Source organism: Canis lupus, chromosome 24 (genome assembly GCF_048164855.1).
Source record: "Canis lupus baileyi chromosome 24, mCanLup2.hap1, whole genome shotgun sequence".
Lineage (NCBI taxonomy): Eukaryota > Metazoa > Chordata > Mammalia > Carnivora > Canidae > Canis > Canis lupus.
This window is the reverse complement of record NC_132861.1, coordinates 7,824,644-7,838,462: the sequence shown is the minus strand read 5'-3', so window position 1 is coordinate 7,838,462 and position 13,819 is coordinate 7,824,644. Positions and strand designations below refer to the sequence as shown.

General features: G+C 40.1%; 1 long non-coding RNA gene across 4 annotated transcripts in view; it reads left to right on the top strand.

Annotated features, from left to right (window-relative positions):
* The window catches only part of LOC140615700 (uncharacterized), a 141,037-nt gene that overhangs the window by 66,696 nt on the left and 60,522 nt on the right, over window positions 1-13,819 (top strand). For all 4 annotated transcript variants that reach the window (XR_012016175.1, XR_012016173.1, XR_012016172.1 and 1 more), the window contains exons 3-4: window positions 4,525-4,585; window positions 8,053-8,139. This is a non-coding gene — a long non-coding RNA (uncharacterized lncRNA). The remainder of the gene's footprint in view (window positions 1-4,524; window positions 4,586-8,052; window positions 8,140-13,819) is intronic.

Below are 13,819 nucleotides of genomic sequence, written 5' to 3'. Positions count from 1 at the left end.
CCCTGAGCCAAGGGCAGATGCTGAACCACTGAGCCACCCAGGCATCCCAATACCTCCCACCCTTAGAGCATACAAAGATGAGTAAAGACTCTGTCCTCTGTAAGCATACAATCTATTAGTGAGTATAAGATATGTACACAACCCATACTGTGAAATGTCAAAAGCTTACAAAGATGAAGAGCTAGAATCTATTCCTGAAAGAGGATAATTAGAGCAAACCTCACAAAGTAGAGCTGAACTGGGCCTTGATGAATGGATAGGGTTTCCAAGGATGAATGAGAGAAGATATTCCAATGGGATGCAACACATGCAAGATGGGAAAATAGGAGTGTGTTTGGGACATGTTGAGTTATCCATATGGTGGGAGTGTGAATGATAACAAAAAACTCCATATATGGACAGCATTCTTATGTGGTTCTGACAAATTTTTGTCTGCGTACGGCCTAAGAAAAATAGCGACCTCAGATTAAAATTTAAATGTATACCACAAATTAACATGAAATCATAGTCACCTATACATATAAGTATTTAGCTCTAACCAGCTATAATTAGATATGTTCACAACTGACTCATGCACCTATTTTTGTAGTTATTATTTTTCTCTTGTTTTGTAAAGAAACAGAAAGGCAATTCTTATTATAAAAATCATGCATTTTCTTATATAATTAAGCAAAAAAGAATAAAACAAGCAACCAAAACCCACTACCCCCAAAAAATCACTATTAGCATTTTATGTATATTCTTATCAGTTATTGTATATGTACATATATTTTTAGTATATTGGAAACAATTTTCCTGTCCTTAAACTTTCTCTATACGTATTTCTCTTACTATATGCTTTCCATTTTGTAGAAGTGCTGTGATTTATGCAACCAATTTCTTATTGCTAGACATCTGGGCAGTCTGTGGTTTTTCTCTTAAAAAATACAAAGTACTGCAATGAACAGCTTTATAATTAAATCTTTGCAACACACATGAGAATTTCCTTAACATAAATACCTCCAAGTGGAACCCCTATTTCATGGAGTGTGTGTGTGTGTACGTGTGTGTGTGGTCAAATTCTATTCTAGAAAAGATGTACCTTTCTTGACTCTCACCTGCAGTAAAGCAATCTTAGTTCTCAAAGAAAATGATGCAATCTCTGAGGAGGCTGGGATAGTCAGAAACACAGTCTGATGTTGACATTTAGTCAGAGACATTAAATCACTAAGACCTGTGTGTAGGAAGTCCTCCAGCTAATATATTTCTCACCCAGAGACTCCTCCTGCATCCATGAGTAAGCATCAATTGCTATTCTATGCATCGTGGATTCCTCTTCATTACCCCCTCAGCCTTGAAAACACTTCTATCTACTCCTGATATAAGCCATCTGAAAAACTAAGGTTTGTTGCTATTTTTCATTATGCTGAGACTGATCACAGAGGCATACCATGGCAATCATGAGTACCAACCAGGCCGTAAGTAAGGGCAATTTCATTACAAGTGCACACTTGCATTTCATGCCCTTTAATCTCTGTTACTGCTCCCCCAAGCAGCACAGGCTCCCAGCTTGGATTTTGACAATACTTCCTTTGTCAGAACAATGCTGCAATGAGATTCAGAGAAGCTGCTATTGCCAGGAACCTGTTCCCTGGCACTTGAGGCAGAGGCAGTTTAAAAAGCCTCTGTGTGCATTTACACTTAAGCCATTGGCATACATGGGCTGCCTCCAAAGGGCCATGTTGATGCCGGTATGGTCCCATCTGGCTCAGTGGTTTTATGTCTTCATAGCCTCCAGATGTTTAATGAGGTTCCTCTTCACCCACCTCTTCTGATAGTATTAAGGCTGAGGGTACTGTGGAAAATGCCCTGAGACCTGAAAAGCAGCTCTGTCTGACACTTCTGAAAGGCCCACTTGCTATACTGTGGTTCTTTTCAAAGCATCATTAGCCTGGAGTCATGATTATTGAGCAAGGATCATAAATTAAATTAAATTAAATTAAATGACATTAGGAAATGTCTGACCTGTCAGAAATATAACCAAATAGAAATTCCTGAGCCAGAGTGATAAGAAAATCAATTCCAGGGATCCCTGGGTGGCACAGTGGTTTGGCGCCTGCCTTTGGCCCAGGGCTCTATCCTGGTAGACCCGGGATCAAATCCCACATCGGGCTCCCGGTGCATGGAGCCTGCTTCTCCCTCTGCCTATGTCTCTGCCTCTCTCTCTCTGTGACTATCATAAATAAATTTAAAAAAAACTTAAAAAAAAAAAAAAAAGAAAATCAATTCCATGGCTGGTGGTTGATTAAACCCAACTTCCCAGGTATTTCCCTGATATCCCACAGCCAGAAAATCCCTATACAAGGGTGACTCTAAATGGGCAATGTGCCAAGTATTGTGAACATTCTCTGAAACCGGATTAGCTTATTAATTCTTTGAGTGGGATACTTCTTTGTGGCAGGTGTTGGCTGATGGAGAAAGATAGAGCCATTAGTTGTAAGGGGCTCCCTACACTGGATAATATTAATAAAATGATATTTGTACCCCACTTATGGGCTGGAGTGCTTTGCAAAATATTTTACAACTAAAATAGCAAAGGCACCAACCAATCAAAAGAGACAGTGGTCCAGTCAGAATGGACACCAATTGTAAAGACTTGAACTTGTGCTGAATGCACTGCTGGGATAGCAGCCCTGCCTGTAGGTAAGTGTGCACATAGCAAGAACAGCACTGTAAATGAGTACCTACCATGTGCTGGGCACTGGGGATGCAAGACATGCAAAGAGGGTTGTGAGAGTGGTGAGGAAGGGTAGTGGCAGTGGTGGTGGCCGTCGTAGCAGTGGTTAGGAACAATAGCTATCATTAACTGAGGTCTTACTAGGCACTGCATACTACTCTTAATGATTTATTCTTTCCAACAACTCTGTAAAGGAGACATTATCATCCAGATTACACGGATGAGGTAACTGAAACCTTGAGCTATGAAATAACTTTTCCAAATCCACTCAGACGGCAAGTAGAAGGGTTGGGATCCAAAGGACTATCTCTTCAGGAGCCCATACTCCTTCCACTCTACATTTCTTTGAAAAATTGTAGTGGCCTCAGTTCCAACATCAGCAGTCTCTTCTGACTTAGTCTCTTCAGTTTCAATATCCTTAGTCATAAAATCAGGATAATAATATCTTCCTTAACTACTGCACAAATTTTTGTGAAAGAGGAAATGAGATACAGTAAATGAAAGCACTAGACAGGGAGGTCCTCCAGGTCAGGACCCATGTCATCATGTCCTCTGGTTGAATATATGCCTTGCACATATTACATTGTTCAATATTAAATGCATGCCTAAGGTTCTAAGCACATGTAACTTATTGTTAAAACATAGTCTCTTCCCTTGAGGTATTTGTAACTCAGTTGGGGAGATTGGATTTATATATTAATATCAGAATAACATTCCAAGATAACATATGCTAAATTCCAAACAATTTGGTATGGTTGTCAAGTAGGAGTAAAGTTCCTTGGAGTAGATGATGTGAAAATAGAAGAAAGATTTCAGGTGGACCTTTCCTTGAGTCTTGAGGGGCAAGCAGAGCAAAGTTGTGGATATGTGGAAAAGAAGGGAAGGGCATTTCAGAAAAGAGGAAAGGCATGACCAAAGACATAGAAGTACGAGTGTTAAATGCATTTGGAAAATAATAAATAAATATTTTTACTATATTCGAGTAGTTATTTTCAATAGCACATAATGCCAGGGGGCACAAAACACCTGAGTCAGGGAGACAGCATCACTCAAAACAAATATACCCATGTTACCCAAGTGTGTGCTTCCACAGACATCCAAAAAAAGGTATTATATAATGCCACTTATCCTCTTCTTGAAACAATATGTGAATATACCTAACAATTCTGAACTGAACTGCATTTTTAAACTGGTTAGGATTATTGAATCAATAATGTGTTGTACACCCAAAATTAATAACATATTGTCTATTGATGTACTTCAATAAAAAAAAACTGCCAAAAAAGGGTTAATATGGTAAAAACAAAACAAGAAAGCAATGCTCTTTAGGGAACTGTCCAGTCTGGATTAAGTCTCTATAAAATGACCTCAGTTACAACACTTATCATCCTCTGTTTTAATCGGTTGTTTTCTTTCCTATCTCTTGCATTGGCCTGTAATTTCTTTCTTACTTGTCCTTACATCTCCCGGATTTAGTGCCTGACACATTGCACACACTCAATACATTTTGAGTGAATTAAGGACTCCAAGTAAGCAAAGACTCGACATAAATTGCATTTAGCTCAAAACATTAAAACCTTCCTTAACACGATTGAGAATCAAGCTCAAGTGTTAGTCAGCATTAATGAATGCATAGAAGCCACATGTGTTGGGAATGAAATGGTTAAACAGCAAAGCCCAAGCCCACTGAAGCCACTGAAACTTTTTGATCATATATCATTGAAAGTACAGTAGCAATCGATAACTTCTGTGCAAATAAGAAGATTTTTTTTTCAAGTGAATTCAATTTGAAAATTGTTCTCTTCTAGGCAAAAAGCCAGGAAGACCTACATAATTTTCACCATTGCTCCAACTGAAAGACTTCCCCAGGTAAAAGGCAACTGGCACATTGAATGTTTTGACATTAAATTAATCCATTCAATAGCCAATTAGAAACAAGAAGTACAAGCTTAGAAATGTAGAAATAAACTTGATGAATACATTGTTTTCACAGTAGTGAGATTGAGAATCCCCTACATTACTTGGAAGGAAGAGAATATTTCAAAGCAGATCAGAATATGTCACCACAGGTGAAAACAAGAGACTCAGAACCTCCGAGAGAACCCAAAATGATTGAAATTGCCATCAGCCATGATTGGCCAAGTTTTTCACCAGTTTCTTAGGGGGATAGGATTGGGGTTAAATTAGAATTGTACATAAGAATATGCATAAATACCCACAAACATTTGCTTCCATTAGTGTAGTAAAATCTGTATAGTTAATTCACAGCCTACGTTCAGCAAATACTCACCTAATTCTTCTGTGATCTATATTATAGCCTGAGCTAAGAAAATGCATGTGAGGATTATTATATTGGATTATTATATTGGTTTTAGTGGTTGCATGTGACTCTCTGCACCTTTTTCTCAGTCCTATCCTTAACTTTGCCTTGAAATGTCCTAGAAAGCACAGAGAAAGCTCCAAAGTTACACAACGTTCATCACTATGCAAACCGATCAATGATCTGAAAATACTATGGAGATATTATTCTGAGGGAAAGTGTACCTGGGCTGCACTGAGAATGATCTTGGAGTGGTTCATCCTGAAGCCTGCAGTATTTCCCGAGTTACTTTCCTGCAACAGGAAATACTTGCAGCTGCTTTTGTTGCCTTCTACTACATATCTTATAACAGGGATGTTCCTATTTCTACAACCCAAAAGAGGCTGCAGTGGTCAATAACACAGCAAGACTTACCATGCAAGGACACTGGGAGGTTGTGCATTGCATGATCTTCCTAGAGGTGGAAACCAATTGGTCATTCATTCATTCATTCATTCATTCAGTTTTTAATCCATCTGAAAAAGATGACTGGAGTTTCATCATGTCTGTTGCTAAAGACATACTGATGAACAGGAACAATCTGGTTTCTGCCTTTATCGTACTGTTGGCCCAGCCATGAGAAAGAATCAGTTAAACATGAATAAAAATAAGTACAGGAAGTGCTTTGGTAGGGGGAAAATGAAGGACTATGGGACACACAGCAGAAAATACATTTTGGGGGGGATCTAGGAGTGGGAGGTCAGGATCAGGGAAACTTTATAGGAAATGACTTTCATACTGATACTGAAGGCAATAACAAAATGTATTGGGGGTTTTGCATGAAAAAGAGAAATCTAAAAGCTGCAGAGTGTGATTTTTATGAATTTCTGGGATCAATTTCAACTCCTATTCTTAGAAAACCACAAAGCCTTACCCTTATAATTACTGTTAGACAAAAACTTGGCCAAGAGCTCTGGACTTTGACATGCCCTCAATTTAGAATCTGATAGGTAGATTGTAGAAGCACACCAAATGAAGTGATGGGAATCAAAAGAAATTCCACAAACCCAACTCACTGATTCATCAACTATTTAGTGAAGTCCTACTATGTGCCCGGCACTCTACTAGTCCTGAACATGTAGCAGAAAACAAACTGAAGTTCCTGCTGTGTGTGCTTATATTCTAGTGGGGAGAGATAGAAAATAAGCAACTATAGATGTCAGGTGGTGGTAATGGCTACGGATAAAAGCAAAACAGTAGAGAAAGTGAAAGGGAAGAGAGTGATAGAGGCTGCGGTGATCATAAAAGGCTTTGCTGGTAAGTTGACATTTGATAAGTTTGAAGGTGATTTTGAATTAAGCGATGTTAGTCTTGTGGATGTCTGAAGAAGAGCATTCCAACCTGAGGGGATGATATGTGCAAAGGCTCTGAGGCAAGGAGGATAGTATGAATGTGGCAGAGAGGATGAGACAGAGAATTGTGGGATGGAGGTTCAGAGCATCCAGAGAGGAAGCCAAGGACAAGATCACACAGGTTAAGTACGCCAGAAATGGGATGATATTAAGGGAATAACCAGATCTCAGTTTTATATAAAAAAAGCACATGACTGCTGCATGAGATGGAGAGCAGAGGTAGAAGCAGAAAGAACCTCTAGGAGACTGTTGCAATCATCCATAGACATATTATAATGACCTGTGGGAAGGGGAGGTGAGGAAAGATGGTTGGATTCTTGTAAACGAAGAGCCTAAGGATTTACAGATAGATAAGAAATGAGTTGAAGGAAAGAGAAGAATTAAGGATGACACCAAAGTTCTGGGGGCAACCATTTACAAGATGGGGAACGACAGTGTTGTCACAAAATGTGAACATTTTAAAGGCTTTCAGTATATATTGCCAAGCACTCTCAAGACAAGTTATGTCTTGGGGATCCCTGGGTGGCGCAGCGGTTTGGTGCCTGCCTTTGGCCCAGGGCGCGATCCTGTAGACCCGGGATCGAATCCTACGTCAGGCTTCCGGTGCATGGAGCCTGCTTCTCCCTCTGTCTGTGTCTCTGCTTCTCTCTCTCTCTGTGTGACTATCATAGATAGATTAAAAAAAAAAAAAAAAAAGACAAGTTATGTCTTGGTTCTAAGACCATCCTATTGGGGTGTCTGAGTGGCTCAGTCAGTTGAGCATCTGCCTTCAGCTCAGGTCGTGATCCCAGAGTCCTGGGATAGAGCCCTGCATCAGGGGGAGCAGGGAACCTGCCTCTTCCTCTGCCTCCCCCTCTCTCTGTCTCTCATGAATAAATAAAATCTAAAAAAAAAAAGAGACCATCCTATTTAGAAACATCTTCTGTGCTAGTACAAGTGTGGGCCAGTAAGGAGTGGCAGTGATGTTTGAACTTTTTATTTGATCCTATTTATTTCTCCTGTGTAAGGAGGTGGTGAGACACATTTCAGAATTATCTAGCATAAATAGTTGATATTCTGCTTACATCAACTGAAATATTGAGAAATGAAGGATGGAACAGATGAATATACATGATCTTCTTATTGAGCTTTCACACTCTTTCCCAAGGTGACTCTAATCAACCTCTGCATTCCACTCCTTGTTTTATCACTCTCCCCACTCTTTAGAGCCACTTGTCCTAGTGTGCTGGGTGGATGGGGGTGTGTGTGGAGAGAACCCTGGCGCCCTGAGGCCTTTACCTGGCCCAGGATGTCACCAGAGGCTCTTGGTCTCCTCACAAAAAAGAATTCAAGGACAGACCAGACACAGCCATTTGAGTGGTGCAGGAAGGAAAGTTTATTAAAGTGAGAGTACAATTTCTAGGTGTGAGAGCTGATGAGCTCATGGGAGGGCTGTGCCTGGGGCTGAGGTCTCTACCTTTTACTGATCAGGTTGTTAACAAGGGGGTGGAGTATTTATCACTTGGGGTGGGGATTTCTTGGGAGCAGGGTTTCACGCATTTTCTTCCTTATTTTGTAAATATTTCCAGCTTTTTTTGTCTTAGACCTGTCTGGTTTCATCTGGCTTCTTGTGGTTTTGTTTTCAGAGTGCTGCCAGGACAGATCTGGAACTTTCCTGATAGCTGATCGTGACTCCCCCTTTGCTGGCCTCCAGGCATCCTGTTAAAACCTAAGTAACTACCTACTGTTAACACTAGGATTTCAGATCGAGAATCCCTCTTTCAAAAAGACTATGTCTGGGGCCCCGTGGGTGGCTCAGTCATTAAGTGTCCTACTCTTGGTTTCCACTCAGGTTGTGATCTCTGGGTCGTAATATCTGGCTCTGTGCTGAGCAAAGAGTTGAGCTTGAGATTCTCTCTCTCCCTGTCCCCCTATCCCCTATCCCTCCTCCCACTTGTGCTCCTCTCTTTTTTCTCTTTCATAATAATAATAATAATAATAATAAATCTTTTTTTAAAAAAGAGACTATGTCAGATGGCCAACTTCTGTTTCTTGAAAAGGTGGTTTGTAGAAGGGAGAGAAAGGGCATCAAGGACATGAATAACATGCAAAAGAGTTGGCATATTTCTGAACTCAGCTAGGGATGGCCTCATCTAAGAGGATAGAGGACAGAACCCTCAGAACTAACCTAGACCCCTCTGACATTATGCAGCACGAATAGAATAGTAAGACTCAACAATAAGCATTAAAAGAGGAATCCAGTCTGCTCCCCAAGATTGTGATCCAGTCCTCATTGTGGTTCTAACTTCTGTTAGACCTGACAGAGTCACATAGGGTATCACAAACATCTATGTCATTTTCAATACACCACAACCTGTTCTGCAGGTCAGCATATATCTTCCAGATGTCCCTTTGTCTCAGACTAGACCACTCAACTATTGAATGAATCTAATCGTTGTGTGAAAACTTCAGCCACATATGGGACTAAAGCCTCTAGGATCAGAGCCTTCCATACTCACAGTGAAACTTGGCAAAGAAGAAAATACTTCTAGAATCCTAGTTGAGTACTTAATACCTTACTTAATACCAGACCTAAACTCATCATTTCATCATCATTCTCATACGACCTTTCGTAATTGTTTTATTTATTCATTTATTTGTGTTTGTCTGTTATCTCCATGAGAAAGTAATCTAGAGGAAGCTGGGGACTATGTGGATCCTATTCACCATCAACTCCTCAGTGCCTGGTACATAACAGGCCCTCAATAAATTGCTGTTGACTACCGAACGAACCCGTTGTTCAGCCATGAAAGAGGTTTGGGGCAAAACTGAGGACAACTTTGGAGCTGTATGGAGACTGCAAAGATAATATTTGACTATAGCATTTCCCATTTAAAATTTACCCCATACTTACTTCCAAAGGGACTTGAGCTTTACTAGATATTAAGATATACTCTGACTCTCATAACATCATTATTTGTAGGATGTAAGCTAACATATGAAAATGAACATTTTAAGCCATTATTTTATGCATATTTAACTGAGGGATGCTCCAGAGTTTTTTTTTCAGGGAATGTGTGCAATTGGTATATGTTATATTGAAAGCTGCCTTCCAGCCCATGCCCTTCAGAAGAGAGATGTTTGTTTATGTTGCAGTGGCCTCATCTTTTCATCATAAAATCCAGGTGACATGTTCATTAGTCTTGAAGGCATTGTGGTAAAAATGCTGTGTACATGAATTTTCATTTCACTGTGTTTCTACACACATGTGTAGAACTGGTCGCAGACAACACCCTATTATTTAAATCCAAGGTTTCCTAATAGGCAGTGGGAAAGAGCAGCTTAACATGTTGATGATAATGATGTTTGGCATCTCGTGATCAATATTCAACACTCATTGGATATTCTGAGAACAGTGCTAATATTACAGAATAAACTGCACCATCAGGAAGCCTAGAGTCTTCTTATGAAATCTGTTGACCTTTACTTAAGATGCCATTAAACCATTTTTAATGAATGAAAAACAAAAATGGGATGATCAGATTTCTATTCAGTGTGATGCCTCTCAGTGGGCGTTAGCCAGCAGACTTGCCGACAGGAATAGCTATTCATTACAGCGTTCATAGCTGGCTTGGAGGGAGACTTCATACGTCATGGTCCCCTTGGGGAGGAGATGCTGGACAACAGTCCTAGCTAGAGGCTTTGCTTATAGCACCCCTCTTAGTCACACTGCTGTCCAAAGCCCACCCTCTTTACCACACCTCAAACCCACCAGCACCTCAAGAGCCCCTGCACCCCATTATTGCCCGTGGGGTAGGCTCTGATCCACACTGTCTCCACTACACCTCTTTGGAACTAAGTCTCCTTACCCGGAAGTTCTTAGAGTAGGATCCACATGCTCTGTGCCAACTTACCTTCATGCCTCTCCATCTTCCACATGTTTTATTTCAGGGTACTTAATGAAAAGAGTAATTTTCTTTCTGCTTTACTTTTAAAACCTAGTTTTAAGTGGCAGCATATTTTCTTCCTGGGGTGTGCTGTAATTAAGCCATTCTCCTACTGCTATTTAGACTGTTCTAAAATTTTACAGTTGCCGTGGCCTCACCTTTTCAATATAAAATCCTTGCTCTTTGATCTATGTTGCTGTAATGAAATTTGGGGGGCATGTATCTTATTTTTTTCAAAGTTTAAGTCTTTTCTTCAAGATCATTTTTTAAAAAGGGTAAATTGCTGTATATGTGAACTTGCTGAGCTACTTCAAAGATCCTGGGCTAATTACTTCTCAGAAGTGTGAGCTGTCTCCCCCCACACCCTTCCCAATATTAACTGTTATCTTGTAGTCATCTTTGTCAGCCTAGTAGTAGAAAAATCCTATTTCATTTTAATGCAAATCGAGCAACAATTTACATCTTACAAATGAGAAGTTACCTACAATTTGAGAGGTTTGGAACCTTTTTTAACCTACGTGCTATAACCAGGGGGTCACTTCTGAGCTGCTGACCTTTATGTGGTCTTCATGTCCCATTAAGTACTCTGATACTTAAAGCCTTAGGTCACTTTCAGTCTTAATTGTATTTTATTATTCTCCATTGTTGCAGAGGGTTTCAGACAATTTAGCCAGGAGGGTCTCTCTTCACCTTTTCTTCATTGGTTCATTTCCAGTTTTAACAATGACAGATTTCCTGAGAGATTATATTAATTTTATGATCATCACAAGGATTATTTTTACTCAACTGAATGTAGGAATGAAATTTTAGGCTTAGAGGAGAGTTTCTATTCACCGAGCGGGTGTGTGTTCTCTTTACGTGAGAAGTGCTCGGGCAGAAACTAAAGGTCAGAGATTCTCAGATTTTGGCAACAATTCTTTTCATTCCACATCATGTCTGAAAATAAATAGAAAGCAATAAAATTTCAAATTTCTTTAACATTTGCTAAGGGCGTTTCTGCTGCACTATTTTAAATTAGATGGCAGACCGGTCACCCAATGCTTATTTCTTCATCACTGTAATTGTTCGGGGAGATTAATGTGTCTTCAGTGCCCAGCCTCTCTATTTCTCCCTTCACTGGTGCCCCGACTTCTGAGAAGGATGCTTAGCATCTTTATGTTCTCTCCCCTTCTGTTAGAATTGACCGTTGGTCAAGCCACCGGGGTTTTTTTGTATTTTCAAAATGAGTACACTAAAAAAAAAAGAAAGAAAAAGAAAAGATAAAAAAAAGAAAAAGGGACGCCTGGGTGGTTCAGTGATTTAGTGTCTGCCTTTGACTTAGGTGGTGATCCCAGGGTGCTGGAATCAAGTCCCACCACAGGCTCCACACAGAGAGCCTGCTTCTCTCTCTACCTGTGTTTCTGCCTCTCTCTGTGTCTCTCATGAATAAATAAATAAAGTCTTAAAAAAAATGGGAACACTTCTCAGACCCAAGAATGAACATACCCTTAAGTAAATAGTCAAGCCAATTTGACTTCTAAGTACCATCAAACCTATTAGCCAAAGGAATGAATAATGTGTCTGTAATGATTAAAGTTTTTTTGCAGTAGAAGCTTTTATCTTTCCTGTAGGAGGATCCTCTATGACTCCACTATGAGAGTAGCCACCACATGTTAAACGTGGAGTATGTGTCAAGCACTGTGCTTGTCATATTAAACCCTCACAACAAGCTTCATTTTACAGATGAGAAAACTTAAGCTTGATGTAGGAAATGAAAGCATAAGAAGAAAAATTGAATTTCCTTACTGCCTATAGCCCACTGACAAGTCCTTGAAACGGGTAGTGACCTTCTTTTGGGAGCTCAGCTGCCTTGATGTTGACACTTTGTTAAGGGCAAAAGACAGCCTTAGCCTGACCTCCAGGATCCTGTAAGTCTACTTTAACATATAAAAATTCCTTTGGAAACTTCCTTTATCTCTACCCTGCAAGATACATGTTAGCAATTATCCCCCAAGCATATGGCCCACTGATGCAAATCCGAAGGGTCTCATGACTAGGGTTTTATTAGGCAGTAATAAATGACTTTCAGCTAACAACAGCTAGCCCCCTAAAGGTCCTGGAAACCTTGCTTCCAAAATTCCTTAGAGATTTACTCTGTCCCCAACCCCCTCCCAAATTGAAAGTATATAATCAGTCACCAGTCACACCCCCAGTACAGCTCTGTCCTGTCCCTGTACTTTATTAAAACCACCTTTTTTGCACCAAAGATGTCTCAAGAATTCTTTTTGACTGTCAGTTATGAGCCCCAATATTGTCTACATCAAGCTCAGAGACACTAAATAAATTCAGCTATCTGGCAGTGGTGGAGATTTGAACACCTGACTGACTCCAAAGGCCATGTCTTTAACCACTATACCCTTTGATACGCTTTCATCTGAATGATTGACATGGGGTCTGAGCCTCCCCCGTTCCACAGTCTCCTCTGCCTGTGACCTTTCTAACTTCTCAAGAGAAAGAGTATATTTCCTCTCCCCTTGATTCTGGGCTGATCCTGTGACTCTGATAAATAAAATGTGGCAAAAATGATTCTGCATAACTTCCATGGATGATCTGCAGGAGATCTCCAACTTCAGCTTTGGCTTCTTGGAACTTCTAGAATCTAGCTGCCATAATGTAAGAAGGCCTCCATGGAAGAGAACAAAGATCCCCCTAGGAAACTGCTTGGCACCCCGGGAGAGCTATAAAATGAAAACATGGACCCCAACCAGAATCAAAGTCAATCTCCCTTCCCTCAGGCTCAATACTCCTTCCTGTAAGGGAGGAAGAAGTTTTCCTCAACCCTCTTAGGATCCTTGTCTGAAAATGAAACTGACAGATAGATTAGTGTGGACATTTTGGTCCTGTGATAAATCCCACATCTCCAAGAGAAAATAAACAAACAAAAGCTAAAAACACAATACCCAGTCAATCCACAGAACCATGTGAAACAACATAGTTGGTGCTTTAAGTCACTAAATTTTGAGGTGATTTATAACATGGCACTTGACAACTGAATAAAGGATATGATTTCTACCCACAAAAAACTTAGAGTATATCTGCCAAAAAAAAAATGATACATAGAATACTTTTATCCAATAACAGACAATGTCTAATCAAATAAGACAGAAAAAATTGGAAAAGTTGAGAGTAAAGACAGTTCAAAAAAGAGAGAGGATGCCTGGGGAAGGGCAGTCAGGATATTCAGGGAAAGCTTCCCAAGAAAGAACATTGAGCCAGACCTTGAAGAAATCTGTGGAGTGTCTGAAGAGTAAAACACAGGTGACCCTACCGACTGTCTACTACACTCGCTAGATGCAGCATGCCCACACATTCAAAGCACATGAAATCCATTTTCTGGATTAAGAGCCCGAAGTATTCAGCTTCCTATGCCTTGTGGTTACCTCCTCCCTTCTCTCCATCACTCAAAACAGCCTTCATTTCTGCCTCT